At 42.7% G+C, this 26,601-nt stretch overlaps 1 long non-coding RNA gene across 5 annotated transcripts in view; it reads right to left on the bottom strand.

The window, feature by feature from the left end:
* Positions 1–26,601, bottom strand: part of LOC147246527 (uncharacterized) — a 326,594-nt gene that overhangs the window by 199,775 nt on the left and 100,218 nt on the right. The window contains exon 4 of one of the 5 annotated variants that reach the window (XR_015109777.1): positions 24,927–25,190. The exons of the other annotated variants lie outside the window; for them this stretch is intronic. This is a non-coding gene — a long non-coding RNA (uncharacterized LOC147246527). The remainder of the gene's footprint in view (positions 1–24,926; positions 25,191–26,601) is intronic. 5 annotated transcript variants of the gene reach the window in all.

Raw genomic sequence — 26,601 nt, 5'->3', positions numbered from 1 at the left:
GACGCCACTTGGGCGGCTCCCAAGCACGTCTGAGAGGGATGAAACCATGGAGCGGGTGGAGGAACGGTATCTCTGAGCTGGCCTGGGAACACCTCAGGATCCTCCAGACAGACCTGGTTAATGTGGCCAGGGAAAGGGAAGTCTGGGGTTCCATGTTGGAGCTGCTACCTCTGTGACCTGACTTTGGATAAGCGGTTAAAGATGGATGTCAATATTAGGCTGGATAGCATGACTTTCTACAACTAAGCAACTTGCTATTTGTAATTAATTTATTACATTTATTACTCTACTAATGATAGATGTATGTGAATGAGTTAATTGCACTGTTTGTCACAGACTTGACCTGTTTTTTCAAATACAAAAAAAAAAAAAGGACTAGATGGGGGAACATCTTAGCCTCCTGAGTTTGACTCTAAACTGGACCACAATTTGCAGAATAAACATTCTGAGCTGGAGAAGACTCAAAACTAAGAACTGAGATGATAAACTCAGCAGAAAAATGTTCACTTATGTAATAACTCAAGTGAGAGTTGCAGTTATTTTTTTCTCATGTTTTTTATTCCAAAGAACTTCTGGAGCAGAGAGACAATGCAGGTTTAAGACGTGATCAGGCTGGCTTCACTTGGACTGTTTTGTGATGAATTTGGTCTTCAGGTTGTGTGTGAAATAACATCCGATCCTGGTGCACACCCTGGGTTACCAGCAGCATCTAGTGAATCAAGACCCTGCAGTAACTCAAGTATATCTCTCAAGCCTTATATGATTACATTTTTTAATCTTGATTTTAAATCTACTTCAGACATCCTTGGACTGGCATGCACACACATACACACGCGCGCAATACCTCCAAACCTCTCATCTCCACCCCATCTCTCAGCGGGCAGTGACCAGAATCCTGATTCCCCTCTTAGCTGTGTGTGAATGTAGAATAGCTCTCGTCTCCCCTGAGCTAATCCAGATCCTTCCATCCCCACAGCACTGGCCTGTGACAGATACAAAGTACAGAGAGCGCTGCTAATCTGGGAGCCTCTCTAGCCCTGGGGGTCAGTGGGGAGCTCCTCTGCCTAAGCAGGGCCATCCTGGGAGGCCAATACAGGAAGATAGTCTAGGCCTCAGCCCTCAGCGCCGAAGCCCCTGCCTGACGGATTAATGCACCTAGAGGGACATGATGTTTCTGATGGGCCAAAGGCTCACAAGATCACAACACCCGGGATTCTGTGGTTATTACAGGAAAGAGCTGGAGGTCTGAGTATCACACCGCTAGTGTCCGAATCCCCGGCATCTTCACAAAGAGGAGCAGCGGCTGAGATAAGAAATAAAAATGAGCATGTTGTGTTTACATGTCGAGGTTGTGAAGTGTGAATTCAGCTTAGGGGCAGTATGTAGAAGAGTAGCGGAGGACTCTTAAGTGTACATTAGCGCAAAGAGGCATGTTCCTGTCATCGCCCCCTGAAGGATGCAGCCGTGTGCTTATATGATAATATGATAATGGAGAACTGATTCAATAATTAATGGTGATAACCATCAGTAGCAGCCCAAATCGATTCTTATCTTTGCCCGTGTTGAGCAATGTTACATTTTTAATGTTCTTGTCATTTTGATTAAGATCATGTCATTGCCTTTGTCCTCACTTATTTTAGTGAGGAGGCTTGTTTTTCTCTGTTTAATGAGACTTGTCCAACACAAAGTCTCGTCCTGCCTTCCAGACTTTCACTTTTATTCATTCAAAATAGGTTTTTCTTCACATGTATATGAAGAAATCTTGTGAAAAATAATAATAAAGCTCAATATGAGTGCGCGCATCATGCTCATGCTCACAAACTAACATATACACCCCAACCATTACATCACTGATGCCTCTAAAATCAATTGACCACAAGAGGTATTAAGTTGCAGGTGAGCACTTTGAAGGTTAGTATGCTACTTAGCCTGCTAATTCCTGTTTCAAATCATTCAACCGCATTTTATACCGCCGCACATACACACTCACACACACACACACACACACATACACACTCACACACACACACACACATACACACTCACACACCTGCACCTGAGGAGGCAACACAGCAGCATCTTATCCTGTGGTAGATACACACCAATTGACTGAAACCCTGGGGGCTCAGGCAGCCATGATGAGGAGGGATTAGGAGTGGTGGGTATGTCAGCAGGATGCATTTGTGAGAGAGAGAGAGAGAGAGAGAGAGAGAGAGAGAGAGAGAGAGAGAGAGAGAGAGAGAGAGAGAGAGAGAGAGCATGTGTGTGTGTGTGTGTGCATGTGTGTCCATGAGTGTGTAAGAGAGACTGAAATCTTGCTGTTTTGCTATTGCATACCTGCTGAATCTAGTGGGTGGAGGCTTTTATGGCCTATAGAGCTGCTTTACTCTTGAAAATCCTGAAATCTGCTGGTGGATGTGATGAGGTATTAGAAAGAGGCGCGCAGGTAAATCAGGGCTCATATAGTTTATTAAATGTCAAAGAAGAAAGCGTGTGGTAATCTTGACCACAGTGGGAGACTCACAATATCATATCAGTGCTTTTATATCACGTCCATTTTTCCAATTCTAATTTCTCTATGAGTTACAAATGATGGTATGCTATTCCGCATCTCAATTTAGGCCCGTTTCATATTCATAAAACTCTTCACATGACATTTCCCCACTTTTCTGTGATATCCTGTGTCCACAAGGCACTCCTGTTCAGAGTGCCTTTTCATCCAAGCTCTGATTCAAAGCCTAAAATTACAGCGTGGAGTTAAATGTTCTGTTCCTAATGCACTGAAATAATGCTAAATTACAGATGGCTGGGTTTTATTTGTGTGAATAAATTTGTGCATTTAATGGTTTGTTAAAAACACAACAACAACAAAAAACATGTTCTTTTATGCAGAGTTTACACACAGTGATATTCCGTGAAATACAATTACTGTTAATTTAAGCAATAATTAAAACAACAACTACAATGTTAGTTTCCTGCTGCGAGTTGGGGAACAAATACACAGTTATGACTTAATAATCACAAACCCACTGAAGCATTCTTGTTATCAATTTTTTTGTGTGTGTTTCAACTCCCAATTGAGCTGTAAACCTCTCGAGATATAGCGCCAAATCACGCCGGAAATAAATAAATACATATTCTCCGTTTTAGGATAATGATTGTAAATGTGTACCATATCTGATCACTCTGTCTGAAAATTCTATCTCGTCCTAACAGATGGTAAAACACTGCCCACAATTAGGCAAGCACATGGCCAAGATCTGTCCATTTCTGGAAAGTAAAGCTGACATATTTTCCAGTTATCCGCCAGTATCTGACATTGATCTGGCAAAAGAAAACAGCAATTGGCACAGCTTCCTGTGACCGTACTGATGTGTGCTTCCTGTGTGCATCTTTAGATCATATTTAAGTGTTATATATAAAAAAATATATATATAATTATTATTATCACTTTTTTTGCTTGTGTTCAGAAAGGAAAAAAAAAAGGCTGTTTACATCAATTCATTTCACAAAGCATCTGAAGAACGGCTGTTGAGAATGCGGCTAAAACACATTCACTCGCCGCATATTGGAATTGTCAATTATTTACATAAAGAATGATAGGAGAATTATCTATCAATACATCAGCATTACAGTTTCTGACATGCTAAACGTGCGACGTTGTTGACGGTGACAGTTCAGAAGATTGGGGGACTTGATCAAGATGGAGTACAATAATAATCTAACACTGTTGGATGCAACACCTGCTAACACTGCAGAGATCCCAACTCTTCCCCCGTTCCACATGAGGCAAGATGGGTACTTTCTAATCAAGGGATGTGCCACACACACACACACACACACACACACACACACACACACACACACACACTTCTTCAAGTTGTTCCTGACTTCTATGGAGCAGAGGGACAGGAGGAGTTTGGAGCAACTGCGAGGACTCTTTTATTTTTCGTTAATGATTGGACAAACAATCCTAGCCTTGGAGCCGCGCCCCTCTGGTGGGGGTGTGTCTACCCCTGAGGCCATGGAGCTACTCTCTAATAAGCATCCCCTCACACAAACACACAAACACGCGCACACACAAAAAAAGCCCAATATTTGCTCAGCAACTGGAGGAGGAGACGGAAGAGCCGTTAGGGAGCAGGATATTGGTTGGCTATGACAATGCACATGAAGACAGGACACGACTGTGAGTGAAGGCAGAGGAGGGGGGGTCTGATTGAGGGATGGATGGGGGGGGGGGTTGAAGTAGTAGAGTGCTGATGGTTGGGTAGGGGGCCTTTTCTGCCACATATAGCACTACGAGGAACAGATGGGGCCTGATAAATCCTGAAAGGGAGGCATTACCTGCCCAAGTCACCAAGCAGCCACAATTATCACAGGGCTCTGGGTTCATTGTCAATTAGAGTGGCAGTTAAAGCCAGGCAGCAGCTGTGGCAGATGGCTGGGATCCAGAGAGAGAGGCTGGGGGAGCCGGGACAGAGGGTAGCCCCCAGGCTCTCTCTCCCCATCTCTCCTCCTACTTTTCTCAAATTCAGCAAAGGTTTGGAGAAAGATGTACTCTCATCTCATTAGGAAAAGGTTGCAAGGAACAGTGTTGTTTGACACTTTTGATTTTCTTACGTGCTTGGAAAAAAGCCACGTATCTATGGGGCTTTCATTTATTTAGTTATTTATTTGTTTTCCCTTTTCTGATGAAGTCAGCAAATGGTACCTTCATTATTTGAGCGGAGCAATTAGCATGGTTCCATTTTTGCGGTTGCGGCAGATGTCTTGGCTGACATTTCTGACCACAATAAGTAGTTTATGGAGGTGAGATCCTGATCAAGTTTAAAGAGGAGTTCTAAAAAATATTGAGTGTTTACCTACTGAAGGACGGACTGCAATTTATTTCTTGCGTCGAGGAGAATTCAATGAACCAAAATGGGCCTTGGTGGGTTGGACTGGTCCGTTTTGATGGGAAGAAAGACTCTTTTTGGGCATGAGTTTTAGGCTCCACCTTTGTGTGTGTGTGTGTGTGTGTGTGTGTGTGTGTGTGTGTGTGTGTGTGTGTGTGTGTGTGTGTGCCTCTTATCGGTTTCTGTGGTGGTGTGCCAACCAGCGGGTCTGCCATCTCGGTGAAGTGTACGGGCGACTGAACCGCTGCCTTTTGCTGAATCTGTCCCCGTGATCTTTCAAGCAGTCTCCCCTTGCCTCCCCCAGCCTGAGCCAAGGCTCACCAGCAGGCTTCACTTTCAGCAACTACCACCATTCATCACCAGGCAGGGGTGCTGGAGAGGGAGGTTGGAGGGGTACAGCAGGGGGCCGGTAACGGGGCAGTGTGTGCCCCTTACCCCCCCCCCCCCCACACACACACACACACACACACACCATCTTCTTCTTCACCACAGGCTGCTGAGAATATAGGCCTCTGCCACAGACAGCAGCCACACTCCTCTCTTACACCCTTCACAATGGAGCTGCAAATGTATTCAGGGGAGGAGAGACCCGCTCCCCTTCTATTGCTCCCTTGCTCCCTCACCCTTGTCTCTTGCCCCCCTCCTATTCTGCTTTTTTTTTTTTAACTGTCACCCTCCTCCCTCTGCTCTCCTCTCTGCCTTTCTGGTCCCTCTCACCCTTCTCTCCCCACTGGGGCATCATTCCTCCTACTTTGTTCCGCCAGTCCTGGGTCCAGTGTCTGGGCTGTCCTGATAGCAAAGAAGAAGTAGCAGCCTATCCATCTGCCTGCCCGGGGCCTGCCAATGAAGAAAGAGGAGCAGAGGTCCTCATTCATAACAATAGCCATTAACAATGCTAACAGCACTGCGGCGGCTGCTGCTGCTGTGGGAGAGGGAGGTTTCAGGGAGTGGGACAGTGGGCTGCAAGGTCTGGGACTACAGGGGCCAGACTGGGAAGAGAGAACAGGGGCCTGGGAGGGCCTGTCGCCGGGCAGAGTTAGAGATTGCAGAGATCCGATAGGTTTAAAGCACAGACAAGGCTCTAAAGAGTGTTGATAGGGTATGAAGCAAGCCCAAATTTGTTTTTGTTTTTTTTTACATTTTGCCATTGGTCCAGCAGAGTGAAATCCTGTCCATGTGAGTCAAGCTGCTCTTTCAAATTGCTTTATGATTTGCTGAGCCAGAATAATTCATCAGTGATTATGACAGTATTTCAGTTTAGAGAGGAAAAAAAACAAGTCAACAAGAACCAAAAAATAAAATTCAGTAAAGCCCCTTTCACACTGCACCAAAAACATGGATGAACACGGGTGTTTGGGCGCTCTGAAAGGGTCGCCTCGGCATTTCGACCCGCGTCCACCGACCCTCCAAGCAACCCGGGTGTTTAGTGGCTTGCCTCGGCTCTGCCTGGCTCACCTACAGTGTGAAAAAGGCACCCTGCGTTGTTTCAGGTTTCCCATGACATGACCCGTTGATGTGGATCTACCTTCCTGTTGCATTCTGATTTCATCACTGTGCTGCCCGTCAGGCTGTCATTGTGGAAGCTCCAGAATTTATTTTTTTTTAATTAAAAATTGGGCAGGGCTGTGAGAGCTGCTCACTCACCTCTCGATAAAGTTTTGTCCCTCTGCCATAAGATCAGTCTTCCTGTTCATTCTTCTGGAAGGCAGCGATTTCACTCCTTTTTTTCCAAACAATTTACATGTGTACGATCTTACGTGAATTAATTTACGTCATGCTAGGGAACTGCCACCAAATCGGGAACCCTAACGTGAACTGCGACCGTGTTTGTAAAAAAACACGTATCGCGATCTTCACATCTTTTTTATCTATCATGGCAGCGCACTGGCAAGATCGTGAAGCCCGCAAGCTGCTCGCCATCCACGGTGAAGAGGAGATCCGGCAGCAGATTTCTGGAACCGTCCGGGACACTGTGATTTATGGGAACATCACCGGCATTTTGAGGGAGCGCGGGTTTGACCGGACCACCAGGCAGCTCATCAACAAGCTCAAGCTTAGCAAAAGAGACAAAATTGCAATGCACGCAACAACAACGCAACAATGCTAACATTCGACTTGATGATGTCCATGATGTTGTTTCTTTGCCTCACAGTGTTCTGGCGCACTTTTATGTGTAATGATGATGTTGTCAGCGCGATGACGTACGAGAGAGAAAAACTGGCACGCAGCTCTCACAGCGGGAGCTCAGACGCACGTCTGCTGGAAGCTTGAATGCGCCCGAATGCCGAGCAAACGCGGGCACACAAACCCGCATAGACATGCGTGTTTCAGTGTGAAAGGCGTATAAGTCTACTTTAAGGTTAAATAATACGCCCTCAGTTAACTTCTGACTTTTTAGAGAGAAGGGTACCGTCCACATTCATTCATGAATATTGTGTATCAAATGACAAAGTTACAGGTATTTATTAGCTCCACCTCCAGTTGGCTGTGATGTAAACATGACATCATGATAGATGTGTGTATTTACGTCTTGTTCCGGCATGATTCATGCCCACTGCAAACACCCCAACCACTACATTTCAAACAAACCAGGGCACAAACTCAGAGGAAAGAACATTCGCTAAATAATGCCACCAGAAGAGGGCAGTGAAGGCAATGTGACGCATGGCTGTAGTAAACCGTAGCAGAAGAAAAAGACCCATCTAATGTGTCTCTCTGCAAAAAAAGAAGCGGGGTGTTGAGGAAGGTTGGACAAGTTGTAAGCGGTGTAAGTACCAGCTTGTACTAGACATGTTGCAAGCTGCTCAGAGACAACGTGAGTGGATATGTGGGAAGAGATGTTTCATATGCTCCAACGCAGCCAAAAAAGCTTTTTTTCCCCCTGTTTTGCACATTTCCTCTTGGGAAAAAGGCAAAAAGCACCAAACCCAAGTTAAGGACTTTTTTTTTTTCCAAATTGGTAGAGTTCTGAATTGTTCTTTTTTCATCAACCTTTGAAAATGCGCTTCAAATTACATTGACGAAAACTGGCAACTCCGCTTTTTTTAATTTTTTATTTTCTATATACGCTCACATTAATTTTGGTGAAAAAATTATCAAGTTCACTTTTCACAACTCCACAGAAAATGTTTAAATGTAGTGTACTACAGACAGGCAGTGCTGCCTATCAGGAAAAATACAGTAGGTTACGATGTGGGTGAACTTACTGACAGTCACACAATTGCTGTAATGATGCCCAAGTAGGCCAAATTTACCTCTGGTACTTCCCCGGCTTCCCTCCTGAGTTTTGACACATTTTCACATTTATCAGCGAGGCCTATCTGTCTCCAGTAACAACAAAAGGCACCCCACTAAAGCACAACCCCGCATGGAGCCTCCTGTGAAATGGATACAGTATAGAACCTCCCTCGCCATGCCTCTCATCCCTCCAATCGAACTGTCAAAAAAAAAAGAAAAAAAAAAGCAGCAGTTCTTTGAATTGAGTGTTTTAATTAGATTTGGATGCATTTCAAATCTGCTCTTGTTTCTTGGAATGATTCTGGGTGAAAGAAGAAAAACACTACAACCAGATTAAGCACTGATCTATCCTTTAGTTACAGCTTCTAAAATATGTCCATCTGCCCACTACTTCAAACATGCAGGGGGGCGTTTATTCATATTCATATAAGGACAGCATAATGATGTATCAGTTTGCAAATTATTATGTTATGGCTTTATTAAAAGGGATTTTTATCAGTGAAATGTTAGAAAAGAGTGGTGGTTCCATTTTATAAAACCTACAGTTATATCTGCGCCGTTTATGTGCATCTACTAAAGCCCCGTTGTTTCGAGGGCCCTCTTTTCAATCCCTGCTTCACAGCCCTGTTTTACTGCAGAAGTAACTGTTCATCAGGGAAATGCTCTCTTCGGTAATTCACCAGGTGATTTAATGGCAAAGATACGGACATACGTACGGATCAGGTTGGAATGGAGTGAAAGGCACAAAATTGCCCTTGCTGAAAGGACTGCATTGTTTATTTTTTCTTGTAAAATATGTATCACAGTCCTCTGTTCCACCGGCAGTAGCAGAGGTAAATAGTGTTGGGTTAAAGTTCAGTTCATGTGGTGCCTGCATACTGCAGGTGCAAACTTGTGGAGGTGAAAGAAGATCCTCTTGACTGTGCGTGCATATGAGGGATGAACCAGATAGGGACAGCTCTTACAGAGTTACGCTGACATCCATGATTCGACCTCAATGGATCAGTCATCATGTCTGGCCTGTACTTTTGGTTTCTGACCACATCTGCTTTGTGAATCATATTATTTTTTGTTGCCGTCCATTAGTTTGAGTGCGGATACCAGAGAAAATCAGCACTTCAAGACAAGTGAAGCTGCCACGCATGCAGCCGTTCTGGAGAGCACCACCAGCTTTCACCTCCTACAGCTGCTGGCCACGCTTTTCAAGGACGAGATATTCTGTGAGTGCATCACTAGTATTTGCTTTGGCGTTATAAGATACTAGGTGCTTACAGCTAACCACTGGCAAAAACAAATCCATCTATTGAGGGAGCAATCTACATTATAGTAAAATGTTTCACTCACTTTTCCCTGCTTGGAGGAAGCCTGACTCACTGGAATGGACCCCTTCTTCACTATTAATCTAGATACCACTCCAGCATCCTAATACCTCTGGTTTTGTACGCACTCAGTCAGACTTAGAGCAGGTCGAGGCAAGTCTCCTACAATAAAATCCATCCACTTATCTGTAACATTTTTCTCTTTTGGACGGCTGGGCAGTGATTTGTTCGACGCCCTGCATCCATGAATAATGCACTTTTCCTGGATGTTTTCCAGCAACATGGCTACACTCTCCCACTCATCTGAAAGGCTCACCTGGGTAGAAGTGGGCAATGAGTCAATGAGGTTATGTAAATTCCAACCCTAACGACTATAGGTTATCTTATTTCAACATAGAAACCGAGGCAGCTGCGAGTGATTTTGTATTTTCACGGCTTGCTTTACAGATATAAGACCTTTAACTTGATTAATCAGCTTTATAGCACTCATCTATTCTTCCCACATGCAGTATTGTATAGGTATGCACTTGATCCTCCTTACATGCTTTCATCAATACAATTGAATTTGTCCACAGGGCAGACAAACATACTGTACAGCATCAATGATTCAGGTCGATATGATTCCGTTATGGCAACTTATTCTAGTTGGCACAATCAATACCACACATCATCAACGTCACTGTCTTCCAGACTAATAGTCTTTGGTAGCAAAATTGACTTCGGCAAACTCTTTCCAAGAGCTACAACACAGGGTGAAAGTGAAGGTGGTCAAAGGATAACATGTTTGAGTGTCTTTCTTTTAGCAGCACCCCCCCCCCCCCCAAAAAAAAAAACAACCCAAAAACGGCCAAACGAATGAATAATGGTGGGTAAACAACTTGATGGCTCACAAGGAAATTGCCTGGAAACCTGACGCATACTATGCATAATTTGCTGACAAAATTGTCAATGAGTTAATGATCATGGAGAATTGGCAGAGCGTTTCAGCTTTTCAATCCATCTCTAATGCTTTCTTTTCTATTGGCAGGCACTGATTCTCTCTCCCTCTCTTTCTCGCTCTCTCCCTCTCTTTCTCTCCCTCTCCCTCTCTCCCCCTCTGTGACAACAAAAGCCTCACAGCAACACAGAATTGTCTGCCGATCACTGAACGCACCAGGATGGAAATTAAATCATTTCCATGTCTGTGAGGTACTTGTTTGAATCTGTCGTCAGTATTTTGATGATGATTTATGTCAGAAAATTATTTCAGTCTTGTTCAGAACAAAATCAGCACTCTGAAGCCTTCGATCAGCTGGTAAAACAAACATGACAGGAATATTTTGCAATCTTTATTTTTGTTATTTAGGCCATTATTGATAATAGTAGAAGAGAAGTAAAAACCATGGAGTCTCTTTCAAACAGATAATGAATGCAAGTGGTAAACCCGACCTATAATCATGCAAAAGGGACAGATGCCATCTAGTGGCCACAGTAAATATAACTACACGGAAGTAGGAATTACGTCATAAAGGAGGAAATCCATATATGGAGGTGGAGGTAACAGTGAGGGGAATGCAATTGCAAATGTTGGAGGCTTTGCTAAATAGAGAGGAGGGTTTTGACAGTTGCTGCAGTTTCTCAGCTACTGAGACGAAATCTTTTTCGATAACATGCAGCTGCAGCCCTAGATTCCCATTTCCATCAAAATACTTGATGCTCATTGTGATCCAAACTGGTAATTTTTTTCAAAACCCACCAATTACCCATCCATCCATCCATTCATTTTCTTCTGCTTATCCTGTTAAGGGTCATGGGGGGGGGGGGGTGAAGCCTATGAGTTGCAGGACTTTCCTCTGACGTTTTCTGGATAACTGTACATCTAAGATGCAGTCTGAGGAAGCGCCTCGAGCTCAAGAACTCACATAATGCTCTAACTTTTGTAAATGGGAGCTCCGTGCTCAGTTTTATTTCTGATCAAGCACTCTTCCAGCTGGGGTATTGGATGTGCTTGTCACGTTCTTCCAGTTCTCTCATTTCTGTTTGCAATGTGAATCATCTCTGAATATGATACCAACAGCTATGATGTTGTGGAGCAGCTCCCTTCTGGCTGTGTCAATCCTTGCTGTCAGTTCTCGATTAAAGGCAGAATTTATCATAATGTAGATTAAGACATTTTCTTCTCTTAATCCGTTGATCTGTCCCCTGATGCTCTTGGTCTCACACTGTGTCTTTAATTCAAATCTTTATGTATAAACATGAGTTTTGCTTCTCTCCTACCTCACATAGGCACAAACGTATCCTAAACAAGATTAAAAGTTTCCATTTGTTTGATGCTGAGAGTTGAGATGAGTTCCTTTGGATGGTGAGCAATACTCTGGTGGCTCGTTTGTTCACACATGCTTATTCAGAAAACTTCCTCAAAGGAAACTGGTGATATTAATTATTCAAACACTTAGAAGCAAATTATTTTCTTATTTGCAATAGCTAGAAGTGGTATTTTTTTTCTCCTTGCTGGACTTGCAACCATAATCCAACCCCTGAGGTATACAAGATTGTTCTTTCAGAAATGTAAGAGGACGTCGAACATTGACTTGGTGTGCTAAATTCCCTCTAACGCTCTTGTCAGTGTCGACTCTGGATATTCTATACAGACATCATGTCTCCTTATAAAAGTGGAACATCGGCTGAATGAATTGTTATTGCTTCTAGATTATTTCAGCAGCTATTATTGAAGGGGAAATCTATATCTCCCCTTGTGCCTTTTATAAAAGTAACTATATGGTACCAGAGATCCAATAAATATGTGATATCGTAGAGGAAATTAATATAAGCAATACTAAACAAGGGCAACAATGCATCACATTAAATCATAATAGCAGTTTATGCAAGCAGTAATATCCCCAACTATTGGCCCTAAGCCAGACTTTTTACATCTTTCGTCTGGTATCAAACCTGGAGGGCTGACCCTTTCACACAGAACACAAAACATGTTCCAAAAAGTGTCTCCAGTCCATGCCTTTTTGTCCTCCCTCTCTTTGCCCTCTTAAAATGTGTTCATCTTCTCAGAATACATAATTCAAATGGCTGTCAACATTTATTAGAACAAACATGTTTTAGTTGTGACCCCCACTCAATGTCTCTGTTTTGAGGAGATGTTTGTCCTTTTTGTCCCTTGGACCCTAAAATGTCCAAGAATTAAGCAACAGCCCTTCTTTCAGGGATTTTATTTGTTGGGACTTTTTGTCTTTTGCATTTTTTTTAAATTTTTTTTTAACAAACTCATGCACTAGGTTTTGTGCAGCAGATGACACTGCTCAATAACAGTAAGCTCTTGATACATGTCATAAAGCATGAACTCTGTCTGCTGATAATGAAGCAGGTGACTGCTGTATGGGCTTCAGAATGGTCTCAAATGCACAGTTTAATGACTGTGCGTGTGTGTGTGTGTGTGTGTGTGTGTGTGTGTGTGTGTGTGTGTGTGTGTGTGCGTGTGTGTCATCCTTGTGTGGCTCTTTCACGAGGCTCCTGTCAGGTCGGTAATTGACAGTCTAAGTGGGGCAGCCGAGAGGCCAGGCCCTGTTAATTTATTTTCTCAGACTCTCCATCCATATTTATGAGCCCCTGCTGTTTTGTCTATCACCGCCGATCAAACTTACTGTGTAATTGTACTCGCTAAAGCAAGAGAGCCACATGTGAGTGGTCACTCGGCCCACAACATTCACATTAGTCTTTATTATTTCATTAATTCATAACCCCAGATCAGAGGGGTAGAGAAAAATGGAGAGAGACAGAGAAAGATGCCAGGAGCTGCCATGATTAGAAATCCGGAGTAGAATAAGCTGCCAGAATCGGGTCATTATGCCAGCACCTTCTGATCCGGCTGAAACTAATTGTGGTGGGTCCTATGGGTGCAGATACCATCTCATTTTTTAGCCCTGATAGCCATATCTACCATGGTGTTGTACATTCATCATTAACAGACTGATAAACTCAAACCTGAGGCAAGATACAATCCATCCGCCGTGATGATCTGATCTACCTTTTAATGTAAGAATCTCTTGCCATGACATTCTGTTGAATTGCAGTATATTTACATCAGCGGGGATAATTCATCGCCTTATGACAAGCAACACGCAAGGCATGTCGCTGTTTACCACCAGCCGTACCCCCTTTAATTAATTTAATTTGTTTACAAACTAACCTCAAGGAAATATTTGCTGGAGAGACCTTGATGTTTGTGGTGTTAGATGGGGGCATACCTGTATCGTCAGGGGTAATGGTATAATTATGTGCTATTTTGATCCCGCAAACATACATTCATTTCCATTCATTATGACTTATTATGTTTTCATCAAAACAACACTACAGCCTGATGTAAGCATGCATAATAGAGATTACTGTAAGTGGCCTGGTGTCGGCCGGATCCAGTTTCTCTGCCTAAAAACAGCAACTTAAGATGTATTTAATTCAGGCATGCTAAATTCAAATAAAGCTTGGGATTATAGGATTGAGAAACATTAGTGGTGGGTTGTTGGTTTTTTTTTTTTTTCGGTTGCTCTGGAAGAATATTAAGGGTGTTGTTTATAATAGAAGATGCAGAGACTTAACCCTTAAGCCGTAAATCAAGGATGAGTATGTTTGTCATATCCGTCCACCCCTCTAGGACTAAATCGCTTATGACTGAGAAGTTCTACGCCAGTCGAAGGTGCTCCTCAACCTCGTGCACTCAGCTAAAAGAGCTCCCCACGATTTGATATCAATCTCCAGGACCTTCCTCAAGTCATCTTAGAAGCAGTGGTGGAAACCGATTGTTCATCTCCTTCCAGTTGCCAATTATCCTCAGCAAAGGTCCTTGGGGATCCGGCAACCCTTTGCTGAACAAACGCGGACCATCAAGGGTATAAGATACTGGGGCAGGCAGTGTGGGTCAGAGCTCAGCATTGCCAACTGCGCCCTGCTAGATGTGACGAAGATTTCGCAAATAGATGGAGTTCAGAGGGAGGATGCTCACCTCAGTTACCCTCTCTCCATTTTCTGATGAGTCAGGGCTGTTGTTGTACGGCATTAGTAGTCTTTCATGAGCTGCTGGAAGAAAGTCGAACATAGCAATGAACTGCCTGAGGGACTCTGACTCCAGATTTTTCCTCAGGGTTACTCCCGAAACATTTCCAACGAATATGATACAGCCTCAAGCCAGTGGAGGTTTGACACCAGTGTTTCACTCTCTCGGATTAACTCCTTTCCAAGTCTGATAGGCGTCATCCATCTGAAACATGTATGACACCCCACCAAGCAGTTGGCCCCCTTCGCTCCCATTTTTGGGAGCACCCTGGACGACCACGTGCTTCAGCTACATTACGTCTCACGTAGCGATGTAGCAAAAGGAGAATGTAGCATATGGAAGGATCAGACAATTTTCCCAGTTCGCCCACAACCAGAAGACGTAACCAGACCAACCAGAGGAGGCTCGAGTGCAGGGACCAGAGCACAAACTCTCATCCTGCAAACTGTACGGACGCCCAACAAAGCTATACACAACACAGGGAACAGAACCAGCAGCCCCCATCTTTGTAGGCAAAGTTTAAGACAGCTGCACTACCTGGGTACTTGCAATTGGTTTTAAGGTGCCACTGGCTGGAGGAGCAATCAAAAGCTGACCTGAGTTTTCAGCAGCTATCCACTTCCACCCCTGCAACAAGAATCTTCAGAAGACTCAATAACGTACTCTTAAAGGCAGTACTTAATGTGCATTGGATAAATAATTTAAGTTGTTTAATTTGCTTCAGCTCCAAATCTTTAATTTGCATGTTGTTTTCACATTTTCACTTTTTTTTCCCCCCCTCCCCTCGTCTAAGAATCTGTGATTGAGTGCAGTTGCTAATGGCTGTATTGTGAGTTATAAAGTACAAATGAATTCTCTTCAGTCCAAATGAAACTTACTCTGATATGGGCTCCCAGCATGCATTCACGATTATAGAAACCCTCCCCGTGAAATTGTCTTTGTAATTGTTTCACTGCTCATGGTAAGCCAGATACTTCCCTAATAAACCAGACTGAGGAGATATCAAAGGCAGTTAGATAACCTTGCAGAATAAAATTGCTCCCTCAAATGTTTAGCTTTATAATTTTATAGACAATAGCCATTTAAATTGGCTGTTTTTACCAACAGTTGGAGCACATCACTTTTGTTTTTATTCGATCGTGATCCTCCTTGAATCACAAACAAGGCTACAAAATGAGAGCAGTGGAGCGGTTGCAAAATGTTTTCGGTTTATTTTTTTCCCAAAATAAAATGTGCGGATTCTTTAGCTTCTACAACATTGTGGTAGCAATTTCTGAATGCAACAAAACAACAATGCAAAGCAGTTTTGAGGTTAGCATCAGATGAACATCAAGCCGGTCTGTAATTTCCGCATCTATGGCAAAACATATTGTGTTCACAGACTGTTTACGGCATTTGAAGCCTGGGTCTTTCTCTCAGTGAATTGCTTCCAGACTCTGATGAAACATCATCTGTCCTACAGTTCTGGGGCCAGTGTCAGGTTTCTGATATCCCTCCCCTTTTATGAGTCCGCTCTCACTCACTCACTCACTCACTCACATAGTATGCAGCCCACACCCCAGAACAAGCAAAGCAAACCGCATTACCAAATCACCTGCTTACATAATCCAGTTCATAGCTTTTATAAAGATTGAACTGCTTTAACATATTCAGGTACTTCAAGGAAGAAAAAGAAGAAGAGGAAATAGGAATTAATTAAGGAGAGGACACAACTTGAAACTAGTGGAATGTGCCCCAGGTGAAAACATGTCATTGAATTGACTTCTCTGAGAACAGGAGGTTGAACCTGCATGCCTTGATTAATCAATGCACTGTGTTTTCTCCCCTACTTGAACCCAAGGCCAAGCTATATTTCACAGGAACAAATTGAGCGGGAGGGGGATGACACAGGTCTGACCATAAAACCAGAGGTAATTAGGAACCACTGGAAGATGCTCCATAAAAGACAGTGGGTCAGACACATTCAATATACCCCATGGATGCCACATGGGAGGTGAACGGAACCGATGGCAGACTGAGCAGAGAGACCGCAGGGATAGGGCGGTTGAAAGAAGAGACGAGGCAGGTTTATGAAGTTGTTGCAAGCATATTTTGATAAATAATACCTTCACATCGAAGTGGTAATTTGATTTCCTTTGAGATAATCTAAGCTAATTGACATGAGAATTGAGTGAGCGACACACAGATTTTAAAGCAGTGTGACACAACAGTCACAGTGAAGTATTTGTGTCAAGATGGAGCCAATACAGCTTAGCCTGTGTGATGCCTGTCTGTTTTGGTTGAAAGAACCTTCTTTTCTCTTCCAATAACCTGCCATCATCTTATTAAGGTCACTTGTGTTTCTGCTCGTGCCTCTGAGGAAACATGAGTACTGATAACTGTGGCAATGCAGATGATCATAAGAACACTGCAGGGAATTGCTTCAAACACAGCTTTTGTTGATAGATTTCTAAACAGAAAAAACAAAGAGGGCTGTCAGGTAGCCATTTTGCCAAAAGTACACCACTGGTTAGGGGTGGCTCTTTTTTAATTTTTTTTTCTCTTCCTATACCACGGTTATCCTGTGGCTCCGTGGTTAATGTAGCTTAAAAAGCAAATGGTCAGACATTCAGTCTTCTGTGTTCTCCTCATTACAGACGGAGCTCACAATAAGAGAAAGTACTTCCTTTGCTTCTGAGACATGTATTTTGATCTTTATATGCACAGTTTGAAAGGGTGAGAGAGCTGCAGATTGCACTATAAGCATTCCAGACCACTGATGGAAAAACAGCCACAGTTATTAAATCTATATTTAGATGTATGGAGTATAGCAAGCCAGACCCTGTTACATGGGACTCACTTGTCATATCAATACCTGTAATTTAATCATCTCCAGATCATGGAAATGATCGCATAAAGTACCACCAAGAAAGATTAAATAAAGCAGTTGCAGCTTCCATACACAAATGTGCATGGAAATCCAACAACACATATATATATACACACACACGCAAATATACATATATATGTGTATGTATATACACACACATGTATACGTGTATATACATACATACATATATACAATCTTAACTGTAGTACACAACTTTTACGTATATGTACATCAAACCCCTTGCTAAAGAATTTTAAAGGATGCTAATTAAGCTAATGTCCACCACGTAGCTTAATCTCTCTGCATTACAGATTTTGAGGGTCAATGGAGGGTTTCTGGATTGGATGCTGATGATAAAAGAAAAAAACAGCATTCAGATGAAGGATTTAAGCAGCAAAAAGAAGAACAGACAGCGAGGACACACATGGATAATAAATGATGCTTTTTTTCTACTTAGGGGCACTTAAAGAAGAAACTGACTGAGGGCAGACATGAATGTAATGTTACTAGTACTTGAACACGTTGGTATTTGTAAAATATTGGGAATATCCTATGAAGCTTTTACTTTTGCAGTGCTTTTCAGTAGTGGGAACTATTTTGTAAGTACTTCTGAATACAAGCCTAGGGATTTTCTAGAGCTGTGAATGTGTGACGTTAGCAAGCTAGTTAGCAAGCTCGTTAGCAAGCTCGTTAGCAAGCTAGTTAGCAAGCTAGTGGTTTTACTCAAACATTTTGAGAAAAAAGGTTACTGTTATATCACTCTTATGACAAAAAACACCTCCGCACCAACTTAAAAAATGTAGTTTACGTCGGCTGACAGAATATACACACACGAGTGGGTCACTGGTAAATTCCTAAGTACAACTTCCATCTGCAGTGTTGCAGTTACACTCAATTCCAAAAGGGGGAGCCAAAAGTTATGCATTCTACCTTTAACGGAGCGCTGATAATTCCATCTTCAGTCAATTAAACTATTACACACCCCTCCAAACACTCTTATGTCTTTGTAAAATTTATTTTAACAGTGTCATTTTCATTTTTGGGATATTAGAGAACTATCTATGTTGTCATAACAATAGCAGAGAAATCTAGTTTGACTGACCACAACTGAGCTCATGTGAAGGTATGCATGCTGATGGCAGTCTTAATTTCCAAAACATGTATTTGGTCAGCCCCTCAGCCGGTTACATCACCAGTCCAGGGTGGCATGAGTAGCCTCTGTGGCAGTCAAGCAGCCCTTCCAGATGGCATTTGCGGCATATGTGGCATGACCTTCCACAGCATGGGTACACGGGGGCACAGAGTCACTGTGCAAACAGCGGGCTGGGTCCTCAGATGTGTGAGACCCCCTGGGACACTGCAGCAGAATGAGATGCCCATCACTCTGTGGCTCTGCAGATGCTCCTCACAACTGCCAGGCTTTCAGCTTCATTAGGCCTGGATCAGATACATAGAGAGGAGCACAGCCTCAGGCTATCACTGCAGCCTCCCCGCCATGCAGGCGCGCACACACACACACACACACACACACACACACACACACACACACACACACACACACACACACACACACACACACACACACACACACATCAACACAGTCACATTTGGAATCATTTCTAAGAGGAGCCAATTTCATCAGTGAAAAGATGTGATAGTGAAGGATTTCTATTCTTTTTTTCCCCCAGTTTTGTGTTTTGAATATGTGCAGGGAAATGGGAGATAAAGCCCTTATGGCATGAGGGAGTTGGTGAGTGTGTATGAATAGAGAACTCTTTTAATGAACACAGAGAGGAAATTAGTTTCAAGTTTGACAAAATGATGATGGAAACTCAAGATACGATGTCAGTCACGCTCGTCGGATGAGCTCAGAGAAACATCACAGGAAGGCTTTATGTTTTCAATAAAGCAAACAAACATGCTAGCAGAGATAGCGACAAACCCAGAGATATGACTGAGATCAAGAGGTAGTACTCGAATTCATTCATTTACCAGAACTTGATTGATAAAGAGCAGCCTCTCCTCTTTGGTGAGACACTTCCTTGTGAACAGTTGGACTTTTATTCATCACCAGCGGAGACATTCCCCACCATGCAATATGTAATTAGTGTGTAATCCTCTGCCTTTTTAAAATGAGACCAAAATGATGATGTGGAACCATAATGAGATATTAATTCAGAAACAGTGCACACAGGCGTTTATTTCCCTCTTTTTTTCCCCACTCCTCACCTCAATAAAGCACTGCTGTATAAGTTATTACGAAGCTTTAATGTAGATATGGTTATTGCAGCAATTTGTATGGGCAACCAGTGTTTCATTTCCGTTTCTGTCAGTCTTTTTCTCATTAAAACCTCAATCCCTATCTATCAGTTGTTTAGAGTAACTTATTGGCGTTGAGACGTTGAGGAAGATAGTGCAGAAGAGAAGGGAGCACACACACAGATGTACACAACACGTGCACATTTCCAGCCACCCCCCCCCCCCCCAAAAAAAAACCCACATTCTTATCCAGCCTAGCATCGTGGAGTTTGTCATGTGTGTCCAATCTCCAGCATTTGGCTCAATCATGTGAGATATGTCCCAGGTGACAGAAGCAGGTGGTCCGCAATCTAATCCCCCCCTTTCCCTCCCAACAACTACTGACTGACGCTGTTCCACCCCTCTGAGGTTGCGAATGTATGTATGTGTGCGTGTGTATCCGTCCGTTCTCGCGTGCGTCCATCTATCTACTGCATTTCAGATTGAATACTTGAATTAGGCAGAAATTACTCAAATGAGGTTCCACTTTACATTGAGGGATTTGAGCGCTGACAAATGAAAAATGAGAAGAGCATTGTCCAAATGTGATTAATACGAAGAATTTTATTTGAATAATTGCATTTGAATATTTTACCAATCTATCAAAAAAGAGAAAGCCAGTGACGATTCATCTTAGTGAGAATTCTTTACAGATATTTAACTTGACAGTCATCACTTTTAATGTGAAACACAACATTTAACCAAATGGCCTCAAGCTCTGCATTCCTGTGATTAAATTATTGCACACCACACACTGTTTTCCAACTGAAAATACCCTATTATTTTCATCATTCATCAAAATGCCACAAAGTCAGTACCCACACAATCTAAATTAGGATACAGAGTACATTTGGCTCGTGGGAGACGATGAAAGTGACTGAATTCGTGATTTTCAATGACTGTTTTTTTTAGTGGCCAATATCTACCGACATGGAATCTGACTTTTGCCGTTCTACTTAAAACTGCCCCTCACGTTTGAGTCCTCTGCTGTGGGATTACCACCATGATAGGTGGGTGCCCTTCATGCATGGCAAGAGAGGTGCTTTACAACCCGTACAAGATGCAGCATCTTCTATCCTCACACCCTTAATCTGGATAAGAACACCCTCTTAAAAAAAAAAAAAAAAAAAAAAAAAATCCCACTTAAAAAGGGAAAAAAATGCAGAAACCTCAGGGAGAACCACGGAGGAGGAGGGATCCCTCGCCCAGGATGACCAATAGATGAGTAAGAAGCGATTGAATCAGACTGAGGCAGGCTGCACTGGAGGGGTGATTGAGCAAATGAGACTTTGAACAAGACTGAGTCAGGCTACGCTGAGCAAGATCACTCCTCTTTCTAACTAGGACATAAAAAAGAATGACAAATCACTACGTCACGTTTCTGTATCTTGAGCTGACGTAGTAGTGTCCCAGAATAAACGTCAATTTACTCAATTAGAATTTGATGATTTTATGATGCTAAAATCACCACATTTGAGAAAAAGCACCAAAAACCGGAAACGTCTGAAAGGTTTGGTTTATGCCGATCAACTCAGAGAGCCCGTTTCTCTGGCCTTGAAGTCGGTGCCTGCATGTTCAGGTTAAAGATGCTCACTTGTCTACATATGGCAGGACCATTAGAGGTGCTTCCCCAGTGTGAAGGACCCCACCCACTCTCCCCAGGCTATATGCTGGCTCCTGTGTGAGAGAACCCCGGAGATGGGTGAAGCACTAGTGTGTGGGGCACCTTGGGATTGGAGAAGGGTGGAGGAGGGTGCGTGAGGGACACCTCTGTGTTCATGGAGCGGATGAGATGCGCTTCCCGAAGGAGAGGGTAGTGTGACGAAGTGCCTTCATTAAGGCTGAGTATGCTTTCTGCCTTACTAACAAGCCAGGCTCTTTAGTGCTGTGGTCTATGTCTATTATTAAACTGACTCAGTTTAGAAGGACTGCCCTCCGCTTTTACTGCAGTAGCTCAATTTGATCACTTCAGCAGACATCGCTGATTTTTATTCTTTAAATGAAACTTTACAAACAGTCAACTGAAGTAAAAGTTCACGTTTCACGGACTTTCACATGGAGTCATTTTATACCTTCAATGAAAATGCAGATTTAGGGTTTGCATGCGCTTAAACATATTTGTCACCAACTTCGTCTCATAATCCACATTAGAGGGAGGAAAGGTACTCTCAGATCGCATTTTTGGCTGTGTCAAGAGTACTGAAATGCGTGTGTGTGTGTGTGTGTGTGTGTGTGTGTGTGTGTGTGTGTGTGTGTAGGGTTGTATGGGTTTAAGAGAGTTGGGTCATTCTGTTGCCTGGTAACAAGCCCCAGATTGACAAAGGAAGAGCAATTTAGGACTACTTTCCCCAGAAATCAATACAACAGGCCTGATGTGATGATGTGAGATTAGCCAAGGGAGAAAAGCCAACATATTTGGCAGAGGTTACTTCATAACCAGAAGAGGGTGTGGAGGAGATTGTGTCTGAAACATTGAATATAAAGATATAAGGTCTGAGCACCTGGCTTCTGAAATCTCTGTAAAATTAGACTTCTTGAGCCCTTGTCTTCCTCTGGTTATGAGAACTTGAGCAAAGTGAACACTCATGGGGATGTAAGAATCGGATTTTAGCTTTCTTGTTTAATACCATCTGTCAGGCTGTCGCTAATATAGCCCTGGGTGATGGGATATGGTGGATGGCTGTAATATTGGAAAGGATTGGAGAATAAGGAAGAAATGTAAGTTGAATAAAACTTCAGGACAGCTGTAGACACGTATACCCCTCGCCATGTGTGATGCATGCCCCCTGTTGACAGGAGGACTTTCGTTGAACTATTCTATTGGATAGACATTTTAGTGTAGAATATTGTGCTCCAAACAACTTTAAAGTGGGAAAAAGTTGGTGTTGGGGTGCTTCAAGTTACAACTTGTTTAAATATATTTTATCTTCCTCCTAACAGAAACCACATAAGGGCCAGGATGGACCAGTGCTGCCCTGATTGACAGCTGGCTCACCAAGTCAGTAGTTTTGGCAGGTTAAGAGCACTATGGAGTAAACACAGGGGATGCTGGACTGACTGTGTTCAACCGACCCAAGAATTGCAAAGTTGACAGCAGTTTGCGTTGCTCAGGGATGTTAGAAAACAGCTGTTCACAAAGATACATCCATAAACATCTCTACCTACAGGACGGAGTCCAGTTAGGCTACAGCCTGTTTAGCGCCTTTGGCTAATTTCTCTAAATTTCGGCAGGTAAATATTCACGTCACAATGAAAAGAGGTAGTCAAATAAAAGCTGACATTGAGGAAGTTTACAAGTACTTGGAAGTGAGGAAATCAACAACCCACATATATTTCTATTTTGCTGTCAAGTCAGCGATTTGTTTCAATAGGTGCTACACGTTAGCATACACAACAAGGGGGTAACTTTGTCCAAATTACAATATTTACAATCACTCTGCTATTTGAGGTTTTGCACACGTGATTCATGAGTAAACTCATTTGCTTTTAGTACCACATTGGTCAAGATTCAGCAAATGATACATTTAACATTTATTTAACATTGAAAAAAACTAAGTGATAGCATCACCAACAGCATGGCCGTGTGCATTGCTTTCAGGTGACTTTGAGTTTATTCATTTGACTGGACAAGCAACTCAATATTGGTTTAGAAATGACATCCCGTTACTGAGAGGAAAGCAGACATAAAAGACAGCAAACAGCAAGCCAGCTATAAAACTCCATCTTTTTCTCCAACCAGGCTAAAGGAAGCTAGCACGAAGCTCTACAGTACATTTTAGCCGAAAAAACAATGGCTAATTTTGTCTCAATGAAAACTAGTTACCATAGTTAACCACCAGCCTTCAATATGAAGTTTTACACACGGCTCCTCAATAAACTTGTTTACATTTTATACCATATTAGCATATATTTTGCAAATTTTACAGTTCACTTAGTCAAGAACAGAGGCGCAAAGTAACGCATCTAAACACAGAGCTCTAAATTCCACTTGGCCTTCAGGCTCATCATTATTCGTTATATTACTTAATGGCAGATTAATGGAGAATTACCTGAATGGCCTGGGACTTATCCACACAGCTTCATACGTTATTCAAATATTATTCCATGTAATTTATGCTAAAGGATGAACAATACCATTAAATGCAGACATTCGTTTCTTTGGGTGAGAGCACCAGCTTTGCTCCTGGTTCAGGAATACAACATTGTAGCATACAGGAAGTCTGGAGGGGAAAAACAGTCCAACAACATGGCTCAAATAGCTGCAGGGCACCGAAATGGTATTGTGTGAAAAAGTTACAGAGGGTTTATCATTCGAAGACAAATATTACTGCTAATATGATAATTAGGTGGTAAAAGACAACTGGCTTCAACAGTAAAATGGTGAAGAACAGATAAAGGGGAAGAAAGGGTCAGATGAAGATTCAATGACTAATCTGGATGACTGGACGAAGAGATGAAGGATTAGAGAGAATAATTCACACGGTCTTTTCTCCCTCTCTTGTCCAGTGTAACCAGACCCCTGTAAGGCTGGACGAGGGAGCTCTTGATGGGTAGGAATGTGGCTCCTGAGAAAGCAGATTGTTGGGGGGTGGACTGAGAAGGACTGGGAAGGAATGTATCAACTCAGAGCCAGTGGGAACAAAATGGCAGGAGAGGGGATTGCCGTTACCTGTGCTGATACCCCTGTCATCACATGTCCTCTGTGTCTCAGGCCAGGGAAAGGAGGGGTGGGGGTAATAGGGAGAAGGAGGAGAGAAGAGGAGGGGCTAGTAGTGGTGAGGGGAAGATTGGTCTCCTCTACACTGACAGCAGGAGGCAGAATGTGTCCAGACTCCAGAGGAAAATCACAGTTTGCATGCTGTTCATGATTGAGGGAGGAGAGGGATGGGAGCCTTCAAAATAAAAAAAAAATAAAAAAAACACAGCTCACCAACATTCTTTGGCTTTGGATAATATATTTCTAATTCAAAAATATCTTACAATGAGACTTTAAAATAGCTGTCTTTGTATATAATGAAAAGTAACTGTCCAAAGACATTCTATCAATGAACAGAATGTGAATAATCAGCAATAAAGATGTCACATCAGTCAGTATTTGCTAACTATCGCATTCACTATCTTTTCAAGTCCATAATCAATTCATTGATAAATGTCTGGGATGAAGTCAAGCAGTTACCCTGGAGAAATGAACTCCATAGTATTTCTGCTCATCTTCCCTCGACCATGATGAGGCAATCAGCCTTAATAAACTCTATTCCACTCACTCTCTCTCTTTCCTTCTCCGTCTCACTTCAACATCGCCCGTCATTTACCCCTGTCCGCATCATTAGGCTGCCTGGACCGGCCCTTCTGGACTGATGTCTCAGTGTCAGGACCTGCCGCATTAGACCACTGCTCAGGTGCCATAATTCACCTCAGTATGGGCAAAGGGTCAATAGAGAGATGAGGCCTTCTGGTCATTAACTCCTCAGAGAAAGACAGTGAGGTTGTGTCGGGGTCAGCAGGGGCCATCGTTGTTAAACAGTTTTCTGGAAAAGGAGGCAAGAAGAGGTGTTGGTATTAAAAGGGAAGGAAAGGAACAAGGAATAACAAGTGCGAATAGGTTAGTTACGAGACTAAAAGTGGTTTTCTGGTCGGATGAAAGGGTAGAAACCATCTAACGCGACAGCTAACAGTCTGCTGTTACAACTGACACAACATGGCAGACACACTGACCTTAACAATGGCGTGGCTTGTCAGCAACGTTTTAGTTCATTTACTTCATTTGACGTGAGAAAAAACAAACAATTGCAACTACAATATAGAAGCCAGATATTCCTTAAAACCCTGTGGATGACCCATCATTTTCGCTCAATGTGCATTTTGAAGTGTGGCAGTGAGGCAAGGGCTGTGCGGTAGGCAACTGGACTTGTTTCCCTCCCGACCAGTTACTTGGAACTGAGGGAGACTCTCGAATGAAAGGTGAAACATCTTCAAGGAAACAAGTTCAGTTGCCTACGACACAACACTTCAGAGTTAACATGACCTGAATGACTTTGACCACCTTTCGAGAAAACCTTTTCTCATGTCTCCTTTAGTTTTTTGTTGCCTTTTTTCAAAGACAAATACGCTCTAACATATTGAATCTGACCAGCTTTCTCCACTGCTGCTGTCTTTATCAAATATCCTTTCAACCGCTTGCAACATGACCGATGCTAGATGGCATCAACAACAACTTGCCTAGCTAAAAGAAATTCTTTCAAACTTCCCCTTCTTTTCAAAATGGTCAAGACAACGTCTTCTTCTCCTCTGTTAGTTTCAACCATTCATGAAGTTGCCAGTCCTGCAACCTTCTGGCGACTACACACCTTCAGTAGGTGGTTTATTTAATCCAGACTCCTTTGACGGAATTATGCCTTTCTTGCATTCCCTTTTTCATGACACGTCCCAAGTACATTTCACAGAAACGTGACTTGCGACAAATTTTGAAAATGGCAGCATTGATTTCCATGTGGCGCAGAACTCGCCATTCATGATGAGGAGCCATTCAAGACAAAGTTGCATGAAAATGCTCGAAGACGCCTTCGCCTGAACTTTGTCTACCAGTGAGATATGAAATAAGAGCCAGAAAATCCACTCATAGTAAGACACCAGTGAAGGTTAATCAGACAGCAAAGCAGAGTGGTTCATAATCAATGGTCATTTTAAGAGCAGATTTAAGCTTTTATTCAATCCACCAAAAAAACTGTAAATAAAATAAACTAAACTAAACACAGTATTCCACTGTGATCTGCGTGTGGACACTCATTCATTCGTTTCTGACTGAATAGACCTGGTACACTAAAAAATGCCCAGTGAAGAACTGAGTGACTCAGTGTTGGCTGGCAATGGCGGCGACTCAAATATCTGTTAACAGACTGCTTCCTGGCAGAGTTACATCAGCTCTGGCACCAGCCAGGC

Source organism: Aulostomus chinensis, chromosome 17 (genome assembly GCF_037954235.1).
Source record: "Aulostomus chinensis isolate RoL2024-O1b breed Wild chromosome 17, RoL_Achi_v1.0, whole genome shotgun sequence".
NCBI classification, from domain to species: domain Eukaryota; kingdom Metazoa; phylum Chordata; class Actinopteri; order Syngnathiformes; family Aulostomidae; genus Aulostomus; species Aulostomus chinensis.
This window is presented reverse-complemented; position numbering and strand designations above follow the sequence as displayed.